The following is an 18,078-nucleotide window of genomic DNA, read 5'->3' as shown; positions in this document are numbered from 1 at the left end:
AAAACCAAATTAACACATCAAGCGTCGTGTGTTTGACCTTTTCTCCCTCACCTGTAGCTGCCATGTCTCCCCTGTGTTTGGGCCACTCTTTACACGTTCTCCTGATCCACAACCCCTCCGTGGTCCTCCCTCCCAGCCTGATGTGTGACCAAGAGAGATGCTGGGGTGAGGGGGCTGATGTCTCACGGGTGACGTATTTGGAGCTCTCCTGGATGACGTTTCCTTTCCAGCTCCATCATCTCCACAGCCCCGTTTGACTCACGCTTGGCCGGGGCTTTTCGGGTGAGAAAAGGCTGTGAAATCCAAGTGAAGCACGACCTGGGCTCCATCCTTCCAATCCCACACCCTGTGCTTGTTTATGGGCACTGCAGGGTTGTGGGGTGGAGGTAAAACTGCACGTGGGGCTTGAATTCCGGTGTTTTCCTGCTTTAGCACGGTTCTTCCCAGATCCTCCATCAGAACTGGCTTTTGGGAGGAGCTGGAAGGCCGGTGGGTGCTCCTGCTCCTGCTGCTGCCAAGGGTGGGCAGGTTGCACGGTGGAGCCTGTGGGAAGAGCTTTGGGCTGATTGGGTGTTAATTAGTTTTGGAGTGAAGTATGAGGAATGCAAAATACTATTTTAAGCTTCAGCTTGGTTGGAGGAAGGAAGGAAGGAAACGAGGCTCGGGGGATTAATGAAGTGATTTCACTGCTGTTTTTGTGGGGCAATAAGCCCGAAGTCAGAGTGCTTTGGGCTGGCTGCACCCGGCTGAGGTCAGACTTCAGCACTGAATCCCTGCTCGGGGCACTGGCTCAGCAGCTTTACGAGGCTGAGCCTTGGATGAGCTTCCCAACAAACCCTTTTCCACATTGGACAGGGCTTGGAGCAACCTGGTCTAGAGGAAGATGCCCCTGGCCATGGCAGGGGGTGGGAATGGGTGGGCTTTGAGGCTTCTTCCAACCCAAACCATTCCGTGACTCTCTGCTAGGTGTGGAGAGGTGCTGCTCTTGTCTCCTTCATCTTTCCACCCCTTCAGGTCATGCTGAGGTTGGAAAAAGAGCCAGGGGAACGAGGAGCTGGATAAATGTGGGGTGAATACAGAGTTTGGAAGGCCAGAGCTGTCACTCCCACATCCTCCAGCAGCACTAAAGCAGCTTTAGAGAAAACTAATACCCACAAACTCACTGGGAAAGGCCAAGGCAGGAAAAAGGGAAAGGTTGATTACAGGAAAGTGGGATATAGATACAGGGAGAACTAAGTCAGGAAAAGTTCAGCTCCTTCAAGGTCCAAGTTAAACATGTATTAATGAACCTGCCCCTTCCACAGGCTCCCACACAAAAGTCGGATGTGTCAAGCCCTGGGGTCTGGCTACCACACCAGGAATTAGCCAGAAAATGAGGTTCTGTAGCAGCCCCAAGAGCAGCCCCACAGCTGCCACGAGGAGGGAGATTTGGTGCTGAATGTTGTGACAAGCTCTGCTGGTTCATGGGGTGCCTGTCCCAGGTGTGGGGTTGGATGTGTGGGAAGGTGGCTGGGGCTGGGAGTGAACCTCCGGCTCCTGTCCTCTGCTCACACCAAATCCATTCCTCATGTGTTGTCTCCTCTTTTATCCGGTCTTGTTTCAGCAGCACAGCTTCCAGCCTTCTGCAAAGGAGACTATTCCCATCGCTCATAAATCTCCTATCAGGAAGCTGTTTCCAAGATTAAAGCTTTAAACGTTTCCCCTCTCTGGTTTCATGTCCCAGCTCCCAATTCCCTCCCTGCCGTAATCACCACTCCATCCCCTCCATCTGGACGCACACTGGGGTCTCTGTGCCTCACACCAAGCCCCCAAAAGCCCTTTGTGCTCCAGAAAACCTGTGCTGGGACAATTTGGAATCGGGGTGTGCACCTCAAATGCTCGGAAACGGCCGTGCCAGGCTTTGTGTCATGGAGTTTGGAAAGCTCTTCCTGCTGCAGGTCCCTCTTGGCTGGTTTAAGAGCTGACTTAGCGTTTGGAGGAGCTAAATGTCATTATCTGGGCAAGGCCTGTGGGTTTGGGATGAGCTCTGAGTGGGCTGGAGCTGGGGGTCTGGTGTGGATGTTGGAATGATCCTTCCCGGAGCTGGGATGATTATCCATGGTGATGAATCCTTGGATCTGCGGCGTCGCCGTGGTGTGTGGGCAGGGAAAGGCTCAGGACATCTGGGCTCACGTGGGAGTGCTGGGAGCACTGTGGGATCCTGGGGCCCTTGGCTGTGGCACTCAGCCCTTTGTTAGCAAAGCTTGGAGGAGACCCCAAGTCTTTTCATCAGACCCTAAAATTAGAGGCCCCAGTCACGGGAGAGGCGGATTCCTTGGCAGAGGCTGCTCTGCTGATGGAGGAGGCAGGATGTGGCTTTTCCCAGTGCCCTGGGCATGGAAAAGTTCCCAATTCTCCATTCTGGGAACTCCTGGGGGGCATCTCTCAGCAGCCTTTGTCCCTCCCAGCCTTCATCACCCTCAGCCCTGCTGTTCCCAGGGCTGTTTTGGGGCATTTTCCATGGGAGGCTCCCAAAAGGAACCTTTTCTTTTGGCCTCTGCTGTCACCTGAGGTCACCCTGTTCCCTTTCCGTGCAGGTTGGCTAATCCCTGATGGCTCAGCCTGTTGGGAATTAGGGGAGTTGAGGATCTGGACAGGAAAGGTGCTTGCCTTCAACCCTTTATCTGGCCTCTTCTAATGCCCTGTGTGCCACCAGATAAAATCTTGTGTGCATTTAAAATTTTTATTTTTACATGAAAAAGCAACACTGAAATTTCCTCCTGACATTTAACTCAGTCAGTCAGTGACAAACCGAATAAACATTCCTGTTTCGCCGGGACAAAGGCTCCAAGATCCTGCTGGGACTAAAATGTTTCATCATTTCCGAAGTAAAATGTTTCAGTTAAAAAAAAAAATAAGAACAACGACTAAAAATGACACGTTTCAATGTTTTTCTAATTATTTTCTCCATTTTGGCTGGAGCTATTTGTCAAATCTGGCCTGGCTTCTCAAATAGCTTTGGAACCTTCCAAAACTGCTATTTTGGGGACTTTTCCTGTTGTTGATGAGTAAGTTGGATCCCTGCCCTGCATTCCTGTTCATTCCAGGTGTGTTCTGGGGTGTCTTACAGGTGGATGGAGCCTTTTGGTGCCATGGCAGGGACACCTTCCACTGTCCCAGGGTGCTCCAGCCTGGCCTTGGGCACTTCCAGGGATCCAGGGGCAGCCACAGCTCCTCTGGGAATTCTATTCCAGGGCCTCAGCACCCTCATAGCCAGGAATTCCTTCCCAATATCCCATCCTGCCCTGTGGCAGTGGGAAGCCATTCCCCCTCATGCTGTCACTCCAGGCCCTTGGAAATCATCTCTCTCCATCTTTTTTGTCAGCTCCTTCAGGCCCTGCAAGGCCACAATTAAGTCACCTCAGAGTCTTCTTTTCTTCTGGACAATCCCAATTCTCTCATCCTTTCCCTGCAGCAGAGCTGCTCCATCCCTGTGATCATCCTGGTGACCTCCCCTGAATTTGCTTCAACATCTCCACATCCCTCCTGTGCAGGTGGAGTCTCACCTGAGCAGAGCAGAGGGGCAGAATCACAAGGAAAAAAAACCCCACAATTAAATTTAGCTCTGGAAAAAGAAAACCTCAGTGTTATTTTTATCCACAGCCCTCCCTTACACCGGATTTTTGCAGACTAAGGGTAGATGGCTTTTCTCTTCCTCCTCCTGACTGAGAGGTGGAGAGGACTGATGCAATGTCATCTAAACTTGGAGCTGCAGCAGCTGAGGAGGCTTTGCAAAAGGAGAACCATCCCCAGATTTCCCCTGGACGAGGCTGTGCCAGTTTTCCATCCTGTCTTTGTTCTGGAAGACTCACCATTGCCTTAAAAACGGATCTGGAGGATTTGCCCTTCCCTGCCTTGAGTGAGAGAAGCTCCTGGGGCTGTGACCTTGCTGCTGAGGGGTGCTCCCTTTTCCTTAGGATTTATCCAGGTGGTTTAATTTGTGTCCTGTGTAGCTGTGCCACTCCAGGCTGCTCCTGCTGCCTCAGGGAGCTGTGCTGTGCAGTGACCTGCATTCAGCAACACAGCAGAGCATCAGCTTGGCCAGGATCTGTCACTTCAGCCTAACTCAGCCCTCTTGTGACAGCAAGGCAGCTGTCCATCTCCTGTGGACATGGTTCTGTGAGAATCAGTGGGAAAAGAGGCAAGGAAACCGGTGGTGTTGTCCCTGGAAAATCGTGTTGCTGTGGAGATGGAAAGATGTCACCTGGCACGAGGGAGGGAGTGACCCAGCTCGGGTTTATCAGCCCTGATAAAGATCCTGAGGGAGCTTTAGGGTGTTAATGCAGGACAGACTGTCCCCTCTGGCTCTGCTGCACTTGCACAGCTCTGGCAGCCTTGCTGGGGCTCTTGGAGGGCGAAGGAGCAGCTTTTTCCAAGCAGACCTTGGCTGTGCTTGGATGTGGGAAGTGCAGGGAAAGCAAACAGGCTTTGGCTGGTCCTGCAGCCTGGACGTGAGCAGCTCCACCAGGACTCTGTGTCCTGGAGGGAAGTGAGGAGGCTGCGGTGAGTCCTGGCATTCCCCTTCCTGAGCTGGAAAACTCCTTCCCGGTTCTTTCTCCCCCTCTGTCCCCAGATCCCTTCTCAGCAGGGACTAATGCACTTGCTCTCCAGGCTGGCTTAGTTCTGCTCTGGGATTACACGAGCTCCCTCCCCCTGCTCACCACAGCTGAATCCCAACTCATTCCAGCAGTTTTTGACAGGGAGGAAATGTCTCAAACCCATTGAATTCCTCCAGAATTCGTGGGGGTGGTGGTTTGGTTGAGTACCCAAATTTGTGTCCCTCTGAGGGGGTTCTTGGGAAGGAGCTGTGATTAGTGACGTGTGAGGATGTGGGAGCTATAGGTTGTCATTCCATAGGGGTTTTCCTGCTTCCAGCTGAGCAGAGGACAAATTCCATATTCCAAATTGTCCTGTCGCTCCAGGCCCTTGTCCAAAGTCTCTCTCCGTGTTTCTTGTCAGCCCCTTCAGGTTCTGGAAATCCACAATGAGGTCACCCCAGAGCTTCTCTTCTACACACCGAGCAATCCCAAATCACCCACCCTTTCCATGTAGGAGAGGTGCTCCACCCCTCTAATGCTCCTCTGGATTTGCTCCAACACGTCCATGTCCCCAAAAAACACCCTAAACTGGGTCAGGGAAGGGCAGCCAGAGCCATCTGTGCTCATTTTGACCTACAAGGCAGGATGGCAACAACCCTTCAAGACCTCCAGGAGCCTTTGGACAATGCTTCCAGGGATTTTTGGGGTGTCTGTAGGGCCAGGAGCAGAATTCTGATTCTTGTGGATCCTTTCCCACATGGGATATTCCATGATGAAGCCATGCAGGGCTGTCCAGCTTAAAACTGCTGCTCCATTCCATTCTGAGAACAGGTGGAGACTTTTCCAAAGCTTTAATCTGAGGAATGGGCTGCCCTTTCCTGGTTAAACATAGAATCATGGTTTCCTAAGCATGATTGAACAGCTTGTCCTGTTTCTCCCCACAAAATCTCCCTCTTCTTCCCCTGCCCCGGAGGTTTCTGCACTCGACAGCACTTGCTGAACTTGGAGAGCCTCTCCCCACAGCTGCTTTTTGTGCTGCATCTCCGCAGATCATCAATATTCATGTGCTTCATCAGCAGAGCCTCTGGAAAGAGCTCTGGAAATCGGGAGCTGCATGCAGGGCTGGGAAAGCCTTTCCCGTGTGGGGTCAGGGAGCCGTGCGTTTGCCACGAGAGGGGGGTATGAGCCCGCGGGACCCAGCCGTGGGCGCTGGGGTGGCACTGGCACTGCCACAGCTCCATCCCGTGTCGCCAGGGCTGGCAGCGGCTCGGCTGTGATCGGCGCCGGGAGCTCACCTGGGCAGGGAGGAGCTCAGCCCACGGCGATTTGCTCCCGGCTGTGGGAGAGCTAAAGCAGGAGGGATTTTCCCGGCTGCAATCTGGGCAGGGAATGCTGTGCACAGCCCTCCTGCTCTCTGGTGTGGTTAAAGCATCATTTTCCTTGGATAATCGGTGTTTTCCCCATCAGCTGTCCCCACTGACCTCTGTCGTTTTCCCTTTTGCACTGATGCAACTGTTTGTGGTGCTGATTGCAGAAAACCGGTTTGAGGAGCTGATCTGGCTCATCCCAATTGTTTTTCCCCCCTTTCCCAGGTCAGAAACATTTCTTTCCCAGGTGTTGCTTGAGCATGTTGTGTCCTGGGGTCTGAGCAAGCCTGGCTGTTCAATTATCCCAGCTATTCTCTTGTACTTTGCTGTGACATCAAAAGCCTGGATTTCTCCTGCTGGGTGATCTCCAGGTCATCAAGGCAGATCCATGTACAGAAAGCTGGGAGAAATTGTTTGATTTCAGCTTGAACTCGGATTGGCAGTTGAGAAACCTGGAGTTTTTTCTGGTTTATGTGTTTTCTCTCTTGATCCCTTCCGTTATTTTGCAGTTTCATACCCACATGCAAAGACTGAAATGCTCAAGGAAGGGTTTGGATGTTTGAATATCCTCCTGTGTGGAATATTCCCTCCCACATCAGAGAAGGAGGGAAGGAAATGTGGAAAAGAAAACCTCCATCTTATTTTTTCAGGAGGAAAATCCTCAACATTCACCGGACTTTAAATTTTGGACTCCGTTTTGTGACTTTGGCCTGTTATGTACCTTCATAAACCAAATTATTTTTATCCAACACACCACCTTATAGCAGGGATGACTCCAGGGAGGAACAATCCACAGGATCAAAATCCAGCTCTCCTCATTTCATGGCTTTTTCCTCAGGATTGGAAGCCTTGGGAGCAGGTTCTGGGTCTGTGGACTCAGGCCATGCACGTGCTGTGCAGTTGCAGCATTTGCAGTTGAATTCTTGTGTGAAATATCCTTTCTGGTCTGGCTGCTGCAGGGAGATTAGGAATAATCCCCAGTCCCCATCCATCAAACTTAATTAGGGTCATTTCCTAACGAGCCTTTGGACAGCTCAGGGAAGACAGAGCACCTTGTCAGCACTTCCAGGAGGGAGAAGGACCAGCAGATCCTGCCCAGGGCTGGCGTTGGCTCCAGGGTGGGTTGGGAAATCCCAACAAACATCAGGAGCCCAAAAAATCTGCTCAAAAAGCAGAAAATCCTTGGCTTTAGGTGAAATCAGGTACTCCCTGCTCAGTTCTCTGCTCCTGACCTGTTTTCCTGCCTCTGCCTCCCATAAACTGGGAGATCCTGGGCAGCTCTTGCCGTGTTTTTCTCTGAAGTGGCCATGGTTTATTTTTCATGAGAAAGGCTTTGTTTTTTAGAAGATGTCAATTGAAATAGAATCTGAATCTGTTCCAGAGAGGGTGTTGGTTGGATGAGCGTCTCGATTTATTTATTTTATTAGTATTTGTTAGTTTGTACATTGCTGATGCATCCCTCAGGTCCCATCCCAAGGAAAGCATGGAGGGGATGGGTTAAGCTAAAGCAACTGTCTTTTGAAATGTCCATTAATCTCTGTTTATGCAAGGGAAGTTTTTTCCAGAGGTCACCATCAAAACGTGTCCCAGTTATCCTGGGCGGTTGTTCCTCACTCTCTGATTCAGTACCTCAACAAAATGTCCTGAATTTGACTGGAGAGGGACTGGGGACAGGGAATGGAGGGACAGGACACAGGGAATGGCTTCCCACTGCCAGAGGGCAGGAATAGCCACTGGTCACACTGCTTTAGGCTGGAGCTGCTCAGGTTGGAGCACTTTGTCCCACCCCTGTCCCCAAACAGCACCTCAGTGCCACACCTGGCACATTATCCAAGGTGTTCTGGTCCTGCTTTTTTCTCAGGATACATTTTAGCGAGCCTGACTTTCCTCTCTGGCTTTGCTGTGCTGGGACTTTGGCTGGCAGAGCCCTAATTACCAAGGGCTGGGATTTGTAATTCCTGGCACAGAAACAGCATTAATGGATTTGTTCAGTTCCTTTTTATCAGCCTTTCCAGCCTGCCTCTTATCTCATTACTTTGGGGAGGGCTGAGATGGGATTAAGAGAAGTGCAGGCCTGATAAATGGAGATAGAAACCCTGGAGCTGGGGTGGATCAATACAGACGCATCACTGAGAGCTTGCAGGGATGAGTAATTGGATGGAGGCAGGTCTGGGGGAAGGAGCTGCCCTGGAATGGGAGTTTGGGGACACAGGAATGTGTCACCGCGGTCGTGGAACCTGGAGGGCTGGGTGAAAGTGGAGCACATGTGGAGGCATCTGACACTTGGCTTCCTGCACATCCATCACTTCTCCTGACTCAGCTCTTTGGTGCTGATGAATATCTTGATGAAACTTTCCCAGGCTTCACAACAGCCTTGCCGGTGCCTCCTGCATCCAAAGGAGCCACTCTGCCCCTCCCTGAGGTGAACTGGGATGTGTGGGACCTGTTGGTCACTGTCTGAGGGCTCGGGATGGAGCTGGAGGAAACGGGAATGGACCACTGGTGTTTGTTTTGGGAATCAGGATGCAGAGTTTGGAAACTTCTCCAAGCCGTGTGACACTGGGATTGCCAAGGGAGTGGAAAACAGGTCTTGTGGGAGCAGGTTTTTCTGCACCTGGAGCAATCCCAGGAGAATGGCTTTTCCCCTGAATGCTGCCAAGCTCCTGGTGCATCCTTCTTTTTCCTTATCCTTGTAGGCAGAAGGAAAGGATGTGCTCAGGGTAGGGTTTGGAGGTGACCTTGTTGTCTTCCTGGGGGCAAGGAGCAAATGTCCCTGCTGGGCACAGAACCATCCATTGGCACTTTTGGGGATTTTGCTTCAGCAGCCTGGTCATTGATACAAAACTGGGTTTGTCCTCAGGAGCAGGAGAGGCTGGAGTGTCCTTTCCCTGCTGGGCTGCTCCCTGGATTCCTGAGGCTGCCAACCATGGCAAGGAGATTTCTATCCTTCCTCCAAGCCTGCTGGGATCAGCATGGTGAGGACTCTGTGGAATATGTGGGCACTGAGTAATTTCACGTGGAGTGGCTGCTTTCCAGCCAGGAGGGAAGATCCAGCTTCTCAAGTTGTCTCCTTGGTCCCAGTTTTCCTTTAAGCCAGTTCTTTCCCCTCTGCCTGAGCACCCAGGACTCTCCTGGGGACCTCTCTTTTCTCACACCACCTCTGCCACCCTTCACTCATTTCTCCACACACTTTCTCAGGCTTCTCCTTCCCAGAAAGAACCTGGGAAGAGCTTTCTCTTCACCTGGCACTGGGCACAGATCTCTGCTCATTCTCTCTCTCTCTCTCCTCACTTCTGCCTTTCCCTTCCCCTAATTCCCTCCTTTAATTTGCCTTTGCTTATTTTGAATACAAAGCTCCTCCATCACAGTGTTTACAGTTCATAAAGCCTCAGGCCCGTTGCTTATTCTCCTTCTTATATCCCTACTTAACTGCCTTGGCTGCCTGTGCCCTTTCCCTGCTTCCAGAGTATCCAGGATGAATCACAGTCCCTGTCCCCAGCTGGCTGCTGCATAGTTCCCATATCCCAGGAATCCTGTTCCCAGACACTGCAGTGCCTCAGTCGCAAACCCTTCTCTTTCTCATCCCTTCAAAATTCCTTTCCCTGGAGTCAGCCTCTCTCACGAGCCTCCCAAGCTCAGCACGGCCTTGAGGAATGTCCCTGTCACCTGTAAAATTCCCAGGATATTCCTGGTGTGGGCATCCCACCTGCTCTGGGAGCCGTGGAGGTGTTGGCTGGCACATGCTGGCACTGGGCTTATCTCCCTGGCACCGAGTAAATGCCATCAGCTTGCTTTGGGTCCACTTCTCCATATCAGCCTTGCTCCTGGTTTCCCTTCAGCTCTTCCCAAAATAGGTCTAAAGCACAAATGCCCTGATTCCCATCTAGCCAGGGGTGGGGTGAGGAGCGAGTGCTGGCTGCATCCCAGCTCTGTTCCCCTCCAGGAGCTCCTGGACCAGGGTGGGGTTTTTTATATAATATTTTTTTGGGGTTGTTTTTATTGAACTGAATTTTCAAGTCCCATTTTGTGTCCCAGCAAGAGAAGTGAAGCTGATGCTCATGCACCAGTGAGTACTGAAGCAGTCAGAGGGCAAATGGACAGAAAATAAGTGGGATAAGGATGTGGGATGAGGATGTGGGATGCCTTGGGCTGAGACAGAGCACGTCGTGGAGCCTGAGGTTGTGGGGACAGATCCCCATGCTCTGGATGAGAACAGCTCTGCCCCTGAGGCTGAGCGTGGGCAGGGTGAGCTCAGGCCCTCCGGAGAGGAACACCCAGAGTTTCATTTTCCTGAGCTGAAATTTCCTCACTGCTGCACTTTTCCTGCCCCTGGCTCTGTCCTCCTCCTCCCCTTCCCCAGGCAAAGCATCTGAACTGAAATAATTCTGCAGATGGACACCAGGACACTGCACTGTTTGATGTCTTTCCCGCTGGTCATTCCAGTGGGATCCTGGAGCTCCAGGCAGCTGCTCACCGGCTCAGGATCCTTTTCTGTGATTCAAGTGTTCCCACAGACATCAGAGCCCACTGCTGCTGGAAAGGGATCCTTGAAGGGGACAGCTCTGTCCCCTCCTGTCCTCCAGAGACACAAAGTCCAGCTCACCCCATGGCTGGAGCAGGGAAGCGTCCGGCGAGCCAGGCCAGCTGAAAATAGCCTGCTTGTCAGAGTTTTCCGTGAGACCTTTGAGACTCCTTATCTCCTGCTGCTGTTCTGGCACAGGACGAGTTGCAGATGGAGCAAACTGCAGGAGAAACTCCAAGGCTTCCTTGGGCCATTGTCCTGTGGGGTGTTGGTTGCTGTGGGGTTACAGCAGCCTCTGGTTTAGCAGGAATATTTGGGGGGAAATTTGGGGAAACCTGCCTGAAATCATGGGGTGAGGGATATTGAGAGGCCTGGATTTGGTGACAGCAGGATTAGCAGGGGTTTCAAGCTGTTGGAAAGGTGCTGGCAGTGGGAGCAGAGTTTTGGACCCTCTGGAATACCTACCCTGCTTCCAGCAATGCAAAAGTCAGCAGGAATGTCCCAAGCCATCTATAAGGTCTGGGATTTTCTGTGATTTTCTGTGAAAATAAATATATTCTCGCTAGGAAGCAAATGGAGCTGCTGCTTTGCTCATTGGGAAGCTTCTCCTACTTGCAGGCTGCTCCTGGTGAGCCGTGGATTCATGGAGCCATTCCGTGCTCAGGTGTCCCCAAGCTGTAGTCCCGGGGCAGCTTTGGCAGTGTGACCTCCTGGTGCTTTCCACAAGTGCTTTCCTGACCCTGGAAGAATTTTCCTGCGGCCTTAATGAGGCATCTGGGGGCAATTAGTTCTCGGTTTTATGACATCCTGGCTTTTCTCATGGAACGTGGCATGGCTGGGGCTGGGCTGGTTCTCCAGCCACATCTGGGAAGGAGGGAGGGAGGGAAGCAGGAGGTGCTGAGTCCAGTTTTTCATCCATCCTCCCTCTCCCTGGTGCCTGCAGAGAGCCCAGGCTCAGGTGTGATCCTGCAGGAGCTCAATCCACATCCGTGGAGGATCCATCCTGCTGGAACCTGTTGCTCTCGAGCAAATCCCGAGGCTCAGGTCGAGCCAGCTTCCCAGCCACCATATCCTGAAGTTTCCTGGAGTAAGGGATTACAGAAAGGATTAGATATAAACCTCTGCTGCTGCAGTAAATCACATTTTTCACTGCTGCCAGCCACGCAGGGAGGAGAGGCGGCGGAGCCGGCGTTTCCCGTGGCAGCACTGCTGACCCCAATTATTTCGGGGTGATAAACCACCACCTGTCCCTGGCCTGCCATAAACTGCTCCACTGCCTGGAAAACCAACCAGGTTAAAGAGGAAATAACAAACAGCCTTTTGCACTGGGTTGGGTTTTTGTTGGTTTTGGGGTTTTTTTTAATTTCTTGGGATTTTGGGGTGATGTTTCAGAGGTTTTTCTCTGACCCTAAGAGGCGTGTGATCACTTTGGAATGGGGGTTTTGAGATTGGCCCTAGAACTCATGGGATTGAAACATGTAGGGAGCAGCTAAAGGGACTCTCCATCCCTTGGATGATGCTTTGGACAGAGTTATCACAGTTTTTATTTTACAGAGGAGGAAGCTTAGGCACAGAACTGCTGGAAGTAAGGATTTCTGTGATTTCGTGTGATGTTTGGCCCAAAAGGTCTCCTTACACTGCCCCACTGCTTGTGCTGGACAGGATGCTGACAGTTTCTCATGCTGGTGATCCCAGTCCTGGCATGAGGAAGAGCCAAAAGGAGAAACTGCTGCTGGGCAGCTCCTGAATTGTGATTCCCAGGGATGAGGTTCATTCAAATGAAATTCTGATAGTCCATAATTTACCAGAGCAGCACATATGCAGACCTGCAGCAAACACCCCAAGAAATCCATTAGAAATCCTGCATGGAGGAAAAGGCCATTGAGCTGTTCCACTGGGAATGGCAGGGCTTTGTTGTCTTTTATTTTCCCTCTCTAGTTGACTCCATCAGCTAATGGCTTTTGCTGACAGATATTTATCAGCCTGAACATGCTTTCCCTAGTCTTGGAAAAATAGAAATCTTTACTCCTGGCTCCAATAAAAAAATCAGCCCAATCTCCCTGAACAAAGTCTGGATATCAATCCTTCCCTGCCATCCCAGCTCTGGGAGTCGTTAAGAGGAGAATGGCAAAAGCAGAAAGTGAAGCCACCCAAGGTTAGGAACAAGCCTGAATTATTATTTTTAATATTTTTTTCCTGCTAGAAATGTCATGTGCTTAATGAGCTGAGGGGCAGAGCGTGCTTGCAGCTCTCCCCAGGGCTGGGAGCAGAGCTGTCCCAGCTCCCTGCACCGTGTGAACCAACCCTGTCCTGGCATGGGAGAGGATTTGTGGGGCAGGGACTGGGGAGGGCAGGGTGGCACTGACACCAGCGTGTCCCCACGAGGTGTTCCCAGGCCCTGCTCCACCATCCCTCCATCCCTGCACCCTGCAGAGCTCAACCTCCTCTCCTCCACGCCCTGTGCTGATTTACTCCTCTCTTACACCCTGTAGGAAGCTGAATCTGCTCCCAGCCCTGTGTGCAGCAAGTGAGAGCTCCTCTGTTTGGATGAACCTTACAGAAACGCCTGGTGAGCACAGCTCAGGAAAACCAAGCATCCCAGATACGCTGCATGGTGCTGACAGATTTATGGCCGAGGAAACAACCCGTAACTTGTGAGATGCTGCTCCCCACCAGAAATGCAGTTAAGACATTTTTTCCAGCACTAATTGGGATGAGGATTGATGTCCTCGCCCCTTCTCTCTGGAGGGGCTGGCAAACACCAGGGGCTTCCCCTTGGAGCTTCTTGAAGCTCTGAAAATTGCTGAAGGAAGATTTTTTTCCCATGAATTCCTGCTGTCCTGGTGACTTTGGACATCTAAGGAGTCTGAGCAGGTTTGTAGAAGATTTCTCTTGCTCTGTATATAAGAATATGTGTGACTACATCTGTATATTTACATTTTATATATATGTGAACATGTGGGTATGGACTAAAAGGAAATTAGCTCCTATTCCATTGCTCAGGGCTGGGATCTGCACATTCTCTTTGGAGTGTTTCATGCCAGATATGAGCTCTGACTTACATTTTGAACAAAAATTTTCATTAAATTGGTGTTTGTGAGCTGCTGCAGGGTGGGGGTGGGGATGGCTTTGGCCACTCTTGCTCAGGAAATAAAATGACCTCACTGGTGAGAGTTGCAGGGTGACAGGAACCAGCTCCATCCCTGTTGGGAAGTGAGGAATCTGTGGGAGAAGGAAGCTCCAAAGCTCCTGGATGCCACTTTCCAGCAGGGATCAGAACTGGGATGGCCTGGGCAAGGTATTGATCTCCTCAGTGACCCCTCCAGCAACTGAGAGACTTTCACCTTGCTCTGGTGCTTCAGTTCATGAGAGAAAAACACTTTGTGCAAAGCCCCAGCGCAGCAGGAGGAATTCTTTAATGTATAACATAATCCAAACTGTATTTCACACTGTAACAAAGCCAGCAGAGCTGTTTTTCAGCCAGCCTAGAGGTGTTTTCCTGGGTGCTGGGCTGAGTTTGACCATTGAAGGGTCTCTGAGCTTGTCTGTGCAGAGCTCTCTGCTTCCCTTCATGCATTCCCGTTGCCTTTTTCCTGAAAATCTAACACAATTCTTCCATTTCACTCCAGGCACAAGATTTCAGCATGTGAGATTTGAGGAAAGATTGGGCAGAAATGGGAAAAACATTGACCTTGGGAACAGCAACATGACCCTGCTCTGGGAACAGGTAGGAATGGCTGAGAAAATGGCTGTAAAAAAGAGGATTTCCCTGGAGGGTTAGATTGGATATTAGGAAAATTCCTTCAGGGAAAGGCTCTGGAGTTGCCATCCCTGGAAGTGTTAAAAAAAAATGTGAATTTGGCACTTGAGGACATGAGCTAGTGGTGGCCTTGGCAGTGCTGGGTTGATGGTTGGATTTGATGATCTCAGAGGGCTTTTCCAACCTGAATGATTCCATGATTCCAGCTGAGCTCCACCTGCTGAGGATCTCTGCTGTTGTCCTGGGAGAGGATAAAACTGATGGAGCCCATTCCAGCCCTGCTCTGCAGGGATTCCAGCCTGGCTCTAAATGAAAAACAGCCCCAGTGCTTCCCTCTCATGGATCCCTCTGCCTTTTGCACTGGCTTGGGAATGTTCTGGACTGGGAAACCTTCAGGGATTGATTATTCAAACCACGCTGGCTTTCGCTGCAGAGTTCCAATTGTGGTTTATGGGTTTGGGCTGAGATTATTGCATTTAAATTCAAGGCAGATCTCCTTCACTTTTGAGGAATGAATGTCAGATCCTTGCCTTGCTGGGAATCAGCCCTGGATGCACAGATCTGCAGGAAGGTCTCACTCCAGCTCACCTGGCTGCTCAGGGAACAGCTGGGCTGCTGTTTGCTCCAGAAACCTGCTGAGATGTGGATCTGTGGGATTCGAGTGGCCTCTGGATAAGGGAGAAGGGCAGAAGGAATGCAGAGCTGAGGAAAGGGACTTTGGACACAGGGAATGACTTCCCACTGTCAGAGGGCAGGTTTTGGGATATCTGGGAGAAATCCTGGGAGGGTGGTGAGGCCCTGGCACAGCTTTCCCAAAGAGGCTGGGGCTGCCCCTGGATCCCTGGAAGTGTCCAAAGCCAGGCTGGACAGGGCTTGGAGCACCCTGGGGTGGTGGAAGGTGTCCCTGCCATGGCAGGGATGACACTTTAAGGTCCTTCCAACCCAAACTATTCTGTAATTCTGTGATTCTGGCTGGGTGACGAAGCCCAACCCTCAGTGGAGGGAACCTCCACAAACTCTGCTCCCTGTCCCTGCCCATGAGCAGCACGAGGTTCTCGTGGATAAAACCTCACCCTCAAACCAGATCCTGCCCTGGGTTTGCTGTTTAATGTTTGTTAGGGGCTGAGCAAAGCTCAGATCTTGTTTCAAGGGAAACAGGAACCTCAGCGCAGCCATCGACACCAGATGGTCTCAGCTGGGTCGAAGTCCAAGAGGATGAGGAAAAGCTGTGTAAAATCTGCCATGGAGACGTGGCCTGAGAGCCTCCTCAGGGGAGAAAGGGAACATCAGAGTCTGAGCTGCTTAAAATCAGACCGGACTAACTTGTAGGAGTGCAATCCCTGTGGGGTTGTGTTCAGTGATTTGGGCTCTGTTGGGATCATCCTGCCATGGAGTGAGAGCAGGGCATGGAGAGCCTGGGCAGGAATGGGCACAGATGAGATCTCTGACTGCTGGGCTGGCTGCAACCCCATTCCTGCAAGGCAGGAGCAGAGGAACAACCCCAGAGCTGGAGGTGGCAGAGACCCCAAGCCCTTGGAGCAGCAGGTCTGGAGATCCCAGCAGATGACACCAATTCCAGGGCCCTTTGCCTGCGAGCTCAGTGGTGGTTCCTGCTTTGGTTTCTATTAACAAATCTCTGTGGTTTCGAGCTCCTGCTGCTCCAAGAGGGGCGGGAGCTCTGCAGCCAAGATAAATAGGATAAATATTCCCGGGGTCTGGCTGGGGCTCCAGGAAAACAGAGAGTGCAGCGAGTAATTTGGATAATGCCTTCAGACACGACCATTATCCCACCAGTGCTTCCTGAGGAGGCTCAGCCAGAGAGAGCTGGAGCACAGTGGGTTGGACACATCTGTCACACTGACAGGCTTGGCCTGGCACTGGCACAGCCACTTGTGCCAGGCTCTGTCCTGGAGCCAGCTGTGGTGGGGCTGGGAATGCCAAATCCCTGCTGCCAGGGGCACTGGGGATTCACTGTGGTCTGGTGGAGGTTTCAGAGCCGTTTCCCTGGTCAGTGCAGGCAGAGAAGCATCTGCTGCTGTAATCCCTGTCTGTGCTGAGCAAGGATGTTGCCATGCCTTGTCCAAACAGGGTTTTTGCAAAGGAAGGGAAGGAAAATCCAAGGAAAATCCAAGATAAATCTGTCCCTAATGGCGAATCCTTTGGGAATGCCAAGCACTGCTCCAGGAGCTGCTGTGAGGTTTGGGGAGCATCTCCCAGCTCAGGAGGAGTTGTGGCATCTCCAGGCTGGCCGAATTCTGAGCTGTGGCCTCCACAGGCTGGAGGCTCCGAGAGCACTTGAACTTCCTGGCTGGACATCCTGGCACTTCCTGGCTTCCAAAAGGGATGGAGAACAGGAGAGAGGAGGTGGCCTGGCTCCTCAGGAGCTGTGAGTGGCCAAGCCAGCACCTGGGTCGGATCCTGGGCAGGTTTTAGATCATCTCCATGGAGATTAAACCCTGCTGCCACTCTGGAGGATCAGCAGGAGAGCTCTGCCCGCGGCAGGGCACGAGGAGAACAGGAAGTTTCACTCGTGCTGCCTGCCAGGACTAATTGGGATCTTCTCCCTCCAGCTCCCCTTTGCTGGAGTCTCTCCAGGAACAGACAGACCTGTTCCTCCCCTCGTGCCCCAGGGAGCACCAAACACATCATGAATCTCCAGCACTGATTTCAGAGGAAAAGCCAACCTGGGACAGCACGTCCCACTTCCCGTGGAGAAGAGGAGCCCTTGGGAGCATCTCAGTGCTCACCTGCATCTCACACAAGGGCTGTGTCCTCACCTGGAGCACTGGGATGCAACTCTCACACCCCCAACCCATCCCAGTGATCCTTTCCCAGGATCTCTGCCCAGAGTGTGTGCTTTTCTCTGCCTTTCCGTGCAAAGACAGAGGGTTTCCCCTGGATTTTGCCCATGGGCTGCAGCAGGTTTTCCAGCTGCAGAGGCAGTAAATCCCAAGGCTGTCCCAGCTGCACAGAGAGGGCTCTGGCTCTGGGGTCACAGAGCTGCTGCACGGTAGCTCCAGAGAAGGGATCTGTGGATTAAATTTCCAGGAACTTGTGGGGCCCGACTCAGTTTTGATCCACCCGATTAAAAATAAACACAGAGCTAGAGATGGGCCGTGCTAGGCCCCAGCTGATTTTTATCAGCCCTGGCTGGGCCTTGGGATGGAAAGAGTGCTCGGTTGGAGTCACTCTCCATTCCCAATCTCGGGAGGATTTGGGAAGCAGAAAGTTTGAGCCTGGGCCTCTGTGAAATTCTGGCCACTCGGAGATTTTCCCACATTTTCGTTAGACCTACAGCTCATTCAAGTTTTTTTCCAGAGGTCTTAAGGGTTGAAAAGCTCATGGTATCTGTCTGGTGATTGCTGATTTCTGCAGGAGCTGGACACCGTGTCCCTGCAGGGGTTAAAGGCTGGGAAAAAGGGCTCTTTTCTGTCCCAGTTTAGAAGGTGCAGGCGCCAGCAGAAAGGCAGAGCTCAGAGGCTGGACACCTGCCTGAGGATGCTTTCCAGCCAAGGTTCCCATCTGTGCAGTCCATGAGATGGCACTGGCAGCTCCCAGGGAAGAAGGTCCCTGTCCCCTGAGGCCCTTCCCAGCGGTGGGAACAGCAGGGTTATCAGTGGGGTGGCTCCTCTCTCTCTAAGATGGAAATTTCTCCCGTGGCCAGAGGCAGAGATCTTGGCTCCCATCCCTGCTCCCTGTCACCGAGCCTCGCCACCTTCCAGGGCTCACTTTGTTCACAAAGAGCCTCAGATAAGCTCTTGGCAGGGGTGCTCCGTTCTGCAGAGGCATTAGCAGGGCTCAGGGCAGGGGGGGTTGGTTTTAACCCCTTGTGTCCCTCGGAGTCTGCAGCCC

The 18,078-nt window shown here is 51.9% G+C and overlaps 1 protein-coding gene across 6 annotated transcripts in view; it reads left to right on the top strand.

Annotated features, from left to right (window-relative positions):
* Nucleotides 1-18,078, top strand: part of NRTN (neurturin) — a 50,418-nt gene that overhangs the window by 4,638 nt on the left and 27,702 nt on the right. For 5 of the 6 annotated variants that reach the window (XR_014846217.1, XM_085040341.1, XM_085040342.1 and 2 more), the window contains exons 2-3: nucleotides 12,959-13,340; nucleotides 14,096-14,193. The gene's annotated coding sequence lies outside the window, so the exon portion shown is untranslated. The remainder of the gene's footprint in view (nucleotides 1-12,958; nucleotides 13,341-14,095; nucleotides 14,194-18,078) is intronic. The other variant, XM_085040344.1, reaches the window with a different exon arrangement.

This window comes from Lichenostomus cassidix, chromosome 28 (assembly GCF_008360975.1).
Source record: "Lichenostomus cassidix isolate B80296 chromosome 28, HeHo_3.0, whole genome shotgun sequence".
Lineage (NCBI taxonomy): Eukaryota > Metazoa > Chordata > Aves > Passeriformes > Meliphagidae > Lichenostomus > Lichenostomus cassidix.
This window is presented reverse-complemented; position numbering and strand designations above follow the sequence as displayed.